Source organism: Copadichromis virginalis, linkage group LG6 (genome assembly GCF_057382275.1).
Source record: "Copadichromis virginalis isolate Kocher_CV1m ecotype Utaka linkage group LG6, C_Virginalis_male_GT1.1, whole genome shotgun sequence".
NCBI classification, from domain to species: Eukaryota; Metazoa; Chordata; class Actinopteri; order Cichliformes; family Cichlidae; genus Copadichromis; species Copadichromis virginalis.
The window spans coordinates 15,339,855-15,346,701 of NC_140623.1; the positions used below are offsets into that span (position 1 = coordinate 15,339,855).

General features: G+C 39.0%; 1 long non-coding RNA gene across 1 annotated transcript; it reads right to left on the reverse strand.

Moving 5' to 3' along the window:
• Nucleotides 1-1,293: 1,293 nt before the first annotated feature.
• LOC146707509 (uncharacterized) lies at nt 1,294-5,434 on the reverse strand. Its single transcript, XR_014920841.1, has 3 exons — nt 5,320-5,434; nt 4,050-4,144; nt 1,294-2,757 (listed from the first exon to the last, which is right to left on the reverse strand). It is a non-coding gene; the product is annotated as an uncharacterized LOC146707509 (long non-coding RNA).
• Between the last annotated feature and the right edge of the window lie 1,413 nt (nt 5,435-6,847).

Genomic DNA, 6,847 nt, shown 5'->3' on the forward strand with positions numbered 1-6,847 from the left:
TTAAGCCTAGAGCCATTTCAAATACTTCTCAATCAGCTCAACAAATATCAGGAAACACAAACTTTTTCTCTCCAGTTTGTCACAAATTGTGTCTGTGAGCGCTACAGTATGGAATCAGAACGATGCCACCTTGAAACGAAACCGAAAAATGGATTGAAACCGAAAAAAAATATTGTAACTGAAATAAATATACTGAAAAATCTTGTATTGAAACCGAAAAAAAAATTGATAGTGAAAAACAATTAATTGAAACTGTAATTTTTTTGTTTTCGCTTACAATTTTTTTTTGTTTTTGGTTTCCATCCACTTTTCGGTTTCAAACCATTTTTCAGTTTCACTCTGCTGGCACTGTTTTGGTGTACGGGGGCGCGCTGGGGGGCGGGGATTCCGACCCGCATGTATTTGCATATATTATAATGCTGACCAATGACTGGAGAAAACACTGACGACGCGGCTGCGGTCACGGACAAACTCCGCACGTGTCTGTTCGGGAATGGCAGATGCCGAGAGGTCCAGCGTTTACATTACCGACTATTTCAAAGTGACAGCCTGAGGTGTTCTTCAGTAAATTGGACTACCGGACAGGAGGACCTGAGGCCCCACCGCATTATTTTTGGTAAGTTAAATGTGTTTGTAAGCTAATCCGTAATTTAGGTCCTTAGCTAGCTACCTAAGGACCTAGCTAGCTAAGATGAGCACTCGGCTGTCGGGGAAACATGTTTTGTAAAGTTCGTTTAGCTAACCCGTGCAGGTGAATGAATTTACCCTGACTAAAGAAATCAAGAGAAACGCACCGGGCTGCTCAGTGACTAACCACGGTTACTGTACTTTTATTATGAGTATTATACTGTAAGAGCAACGGGCTGGACTCTGCTTCTGCTCCTGTGCAGAGCTGATTATTAAATATGTGCAAACAGCAGCATGTTTTCTGTCGCTTTCCACATGTGGAAGGACATTAAAGCCAACTTTTAAATTCCCCTCATTAGTCAATAGCTACGGATTAAATAGCAAAGCCCGATACTTATGTACTGAAACCAACTACTTCCGCTTGTCAGCTTAAGTTAAAATGTTACATTTTTCCCCTGATTATTTTTTTTAGCTTTTTTTTTTTTTTACTGAGTTTGTTACAAATATTCAGGTTAAAAAACTGTCCAAATTATTTTTAATGAATTATGTTCACAAAGTCACATGTTCAGTACTCTGTACAGCTTGCATCCTTTAGGACAAATAATTTGAAACGTTAATATTTCTTGTTCAATACTGAGCTGATAACACCTCTGTATGTTGTGACCAGGATGCAGCAGCAGACTGAACCTCGACTGAAACCTGCTCCATCATCTCATCTTTGCAGATGTCCATTTATAAAGCATCAACAACTCAAAGGTAAACATGATATTAGAAAATGTGTTAGTAAAGCCTTTAAAACAAATAAAAAAATAAACAGCTGTCGGCAGAACTGTAGGACTGAACAACTTCAGATCCCGAGTGTGTGAGGCCGGAGAAGGATCAGCTGTATTTCAGATTTGAGAGATAAACTTTATATTTCAGTTTGTGATGATTCTGTTCTGTTTGTGATTACAGGAGCTGACCTCAGATTCAGACCTCAGCACCACCCAGTGACAGCAGACAGATCATCCTATATCTTCAATCTTTGTAGTAACTCCAAAATTAACTGAAGAAAACAGTACAAAGGTTAAAGTACCACATGTGCTGTCAGTGAAAGCTGCAGCTGTTTTATTGATAAATTTAAAGACAAAAAGTCAAAAGGATTAATCACCCCTGTAACTGTGTCACTATACATCAGCATTAACAGTACCTCAGTTTGGTGTTTCAGAAAACTGCTGATCTCAGACCTGCACAACTTCTGTTTTAAACACTGAATGTACTCAGCTACATGAAGAGCACGTGATGTTTTCTCTGACACAATTAAATAAAACCTGATTAAAAGTCAAAGGTTGTTACTTGTATTTGAACTAAAAACTTGTGATCTGGAATTCTTTCACTGTTTTTTGACAATAGTGTGTTATTTATCATAAAGTAATTCAGAGTCATTCATACCAGAGTAACCAGTGAGCACAACATATATTTAACTTTCTACAGGACTTAAAGCTATTACTATAGCTTATAGCTATTACTTAACTGCACTACTGTATAGATCTGTGTAAATAATCATTCTGTACATATGATTTTTAATCCTACAACTGTTTATAATTTGCATAGTTCACATTTCTGTATAACTGTATATCTCAGATTTCTGTAGTTTCTCATTTATATCCTGTACATAGTTTGTACTCACTACAGCCTGTACATACTTATAGTTATAGAATATTCACAACATATTTCATACCGTGTACATTGTAACATACCATAATAGACCCATTTCTGTAATATACTTACATATCTATACTATTGCTAATATATATTGTAATATATCTATATCATGGCTAAAGCACTTCTGGATGGATGCAAACTGCATTTTGTTGCCCTGTACCTGTGCAATGACAACAAAGTTGAATTCTATTCTATTATATTATGTAAAAGTCCAGACCCTCTGAGGATTATCTGAGTACTTCTAACATTACACAAAACAAAGGTCTCCATCAGTGTTCATGAAATGCTGGGTTTATCCTTCTTGTGAGGGAGCTGCTGGTGAAGATCACGAGCCCTGCTTGATCCCGGCGATGAGTTTCAGTCTTCCTGGTGTTTCTGAAATGATGCCTCTCACTGTGGGTCAACAGAACTTCTGGCACAGGACAGCTGTAATGAAAGAAATTGAAGTTTTGGAAATGCCCTATATGTGAGAAGCAGATTTTGTATTTACTTTTCTTTTGCCAATCAAGATAACAAATAGGGGTGGGCGATATAAACGATATATGATAGAAACGATATAAATTTGGCTAACGATAGAGCGATATAGTCAAAATCTCTATCGCGATAGTGCATGTTGATGATGTCATCAAGCTGCGCCTGTTTTGGTCGAAAGCATCGCAGCGGCTACAACCATTATCATCTGCAGATTATGGCGGGCGATAGTCATAGCAAAGAGATGAAGCACTTTTGAAATATGGGGAAAGCCAAAAACTGCCGTTCCTTCACTTCCGTAACATTGATTCATTAATGTTGAATTCTCTCGCAGCTGCTCTATTCCCATGTTGTTGCAGTATATTAATAACTAACCTCGTATTGTGGATGAATAATCTCAGTTGTTCTCCTGACTGAAGTTTGGCCCATGTATAGCATCCTGCTATGTGATTGCATTTGTCCCTGACCACCAGAATCCCTCACGTTAACTTTTATTGAGTGGAAAAAAAGTTAGCTGTGTCGCTAGCAATCACATTCACGTAGCACAACATTATATACCAGGTAGTCCAACTTCAGTAACCCTGCAAACGCCACTGCTGTTTAGTTTTCTGTCTTCATTTATGTTGGTAGCAGAGCTGTTTCAAAAGTCTCTCAGTCAGAACATGGTATGAAATGTTTAGGTGTAAACTAGCGAGCTAACTTCCTGTTAACTTCTAACTCCGTTAAATTTAATAAATTCTGTTTTCATGGATGCATGGATGTACAACTTAATTGTTACACCCGATAAAGCAGCAACGCTGATGATTTAATTAAAGATGAAAGAATTTAGACTGTTTTTAATTCTGTGTTCGTTTGACTTTGGGACCTGAAGCGGACGGAGTTTTGGACCCAGATTACTCCGCGAAGCTCCTCACTACGGCAGCCGTAATGCTCTTACAATCCAGCAAGCAGTGCGGCTTACCAAAGTTGTACTAAAACATTTTTTAACAGATTTCTGCACGCCAAAATCGGTTCGAGGTCAGTAAGCACAACCAGATTTCATACATAAGGCACACTCTCGATTTTTGAGAAAATTAAAGGATTTTAAGTGTGCCTTATAGTGTGGAAAATACGTTATACAGAAGAAAAGAATATATCGCAATATATATCGTTACCGCACATGCTTCAAATTATATCGCGATATGAATTTTAGGCCATATCGCCCAGCCCTAATAACAAAGTATAATTTTCACCATACAATTACTAACCTTGTCATCTCCTGCACTGTCTGTTTTGGGCTCTGGGCTCCTCCTTCCCAGCGCTCATGAGACTGCTTTGATGCACTGTGGTATGAGGTGCTAACCTGTTGACAGTGTTGGGAAGGTTAATTTTAAAATGTATTCCACCAAAGATTATAGAAGTAATGTATTCTGAATACTTTACAACTACATGAATGTGCTATTGCTGTGTGATTTATTACTATTACTGAAGGCTACTCGCCATACCAACACCAACTAGATGTTAAAATCTTAATATAAATGAGTAACAGTAGGGTGGACATTAGGTAAGGCTGCAGCGATCTCGTGTAGAAAACTATTCAGCACGTATATAAAACAGGTCAGCGGCTCCGAACCATAGTAAAGGGACCTCTGGCTAATACGTCCGGTTCGTGTCGGGCTCATAGCTGAAAACTAGCTTTACTTTGTTGTCTGGGTCAAGTTTGCTAGCGAGAGACAGAGAGAGGCGTTGAAAGGCTGCTTATTGTTTCGGAGGAAAACACGAACACAGTGTACAGTCGAGTCTTAACAGCTTACTTACAGCTGGGCTCGTCAGGCTCTCTTTTTGGCTTTAGTGGTTATTATTATATTTACATGCTTCCAGCTCCTGTTTCTGCTCCGTGACAGCTGTACTTTTCCTTTTTCTCCCTCCTCGCTCACAGACACATAACGGGTATGGCAGTCCATTCTCCCTGCAGCACGGACTACACTGCCCATGAGGCTACATTGTTTAGGGCGATGCCTGTAACACTCTGCTATTGCCTTCATATTAAATAATTTTTGTATAATAATTTTTAGAGGCTCTTATTGTGTGCTTTGTTTGGGTTTCCACCGGCGTGGAATTACCAAAAAAATAGAGAGACCATAGCCTAACATATGAAACAGGTAAATACCGCCATGTAATCCATTTATTTCAACAAACTAACTGTATTCTCAATATCACCTATTGAACAGTAATTGTAACGGATACATTTACTCATATTTTGTATTTTAAATACGTAACGCCGGTGCATGTATTATGTTACTGCCCAACACTGCCTGTTGAGATCCTGAGATCCGCTCCTAGAACACCGGCCTCCAACTCCTGAAGAGACACGGGTGTCCCTAAATTTAGCAAATATTAGCTTCAGGCTAGCTTGCTACGACGAATAGGCTAATACCAGCATTTTACCACAACTTCACCAGATGTAGCTAAAAAAAACTAAACTAATGTCCAGTCCAGTGGGACAGCAAGAAAAGATGACAAAAAATGATTACTTACTTGCGGTTTGGAGGTTCGAGCTGAAATTGAAGCAGCCATTGAAAGACGGGAAGAGAGAAAGATGGCAGCTTGGTCAGCACTAGTGGCCTCTATAATATATGCAAATACATGCGGGCCGGAAACCCCGCCCCCCCCCCAGCGCGCCCCCGGACGCCAAAACAGTGCCAGCAGAGTGAAACTGAAAAATGGATTGAAACCAAAAAATGGATTGAAACCGAAAAAAAAAAATTGTAAGCGAAAACAATTCCATACTACAGCTGCTGCAGTGTTAAAGTGACGCAAGAGAAGAAGATGAGGGGTTATTTGCAAAGGTAAGGACTGCTCAGCAAGTGAAGTTTTAGAAAATCAAATTTAGATCTGCAATTAATGTTGATTCATTTTAGAGTTTTTTAACCAAATGTTGGATCAAAATTGCCAAATTATGTCTGTAAAATGTCTTCCAAAACAAATTAAATATACGAATTTTGTCTTATTCAGAGCTTGCATGAAAACAGCTGGCAGTTTAGTTCAAGCTACACCGGTTAGTTTGCTGTATCGTGATAACATTTACAATGATGCACTATTTGGGATGGAAGTACTGTTACTAGGTTACATCAGGGGTGTTAGGATCTTTGAGTCCTAACACCTCCTAGTTTCTTGAGTTGTTCTTGCTCCTCCCAGTTTTGTGGGTTTTTGGTTCATTCTTGGAGTTATTATGTGATTACACTCTAGTTCTTCATGTCCTAGTCATTGCATAAGTTATCACCCTCATACCTTTCTGACCTTTTGAACTGGTACACTCCTGCAAGATCACTGAGGTCTGCAGATCAAATGTTCCTAGCTGTCCCAAAGTCCAAATTAAAGCACAGAGGAGATCGAGCCTTTGCCGTGACTGCTCCTAAACTGTGAAACAAACTGCTGTTTCACATCAGGACCTTTTATTCCTTGGCTTTTAAATGAGAATAAGTTCATACTACTTTTATTTGTCTTATTTCTTACTCAGATCTTCTCACTTTATGCTTCTTAGATTTTGTCATGTCTTCCTATGTTTTTATCTCTTTTGATTATTTAAATGTACAACACTTTGCTCAACAGTTGTTGTTTTAAATGTACTATATAAATAAATTCAAGCTCGTTGCTGTAACCTGTTTGTATTTTGATCTTTTGAGTCTGTAAAATTTAGTTATCTTCATCTATGACCCTGGTCATGCTTCTGTGTCTCACTGTGCCCTGTCCCTATGGTCGGTCACCCTGTTGTCTCAGGTCAGTCATGTCTCTGTGCTTATTTAGTCTTTACCTGCATCTAGTTTGTCTCGGGTCCGGGTCTCTGTCTCTGTGTTTGTTTATTTCTGGTCTTATTTTGATCGTCTCTTATGTGTGCATTGTATTTTTGCTTCTTCTGTCTTGTTAGCCTGATTTAGTTCACCTGTGCTCCCTGGTGCACTCCATCTCCCTCATTACTTCCTGTGTCTGTTTAAGCCCTTGTTTGTCTTTCCCTCAAGCTGTGTGTCCTGTGAGTTCCTGTGTAGTTTCCTAGCTTGTATTCCCA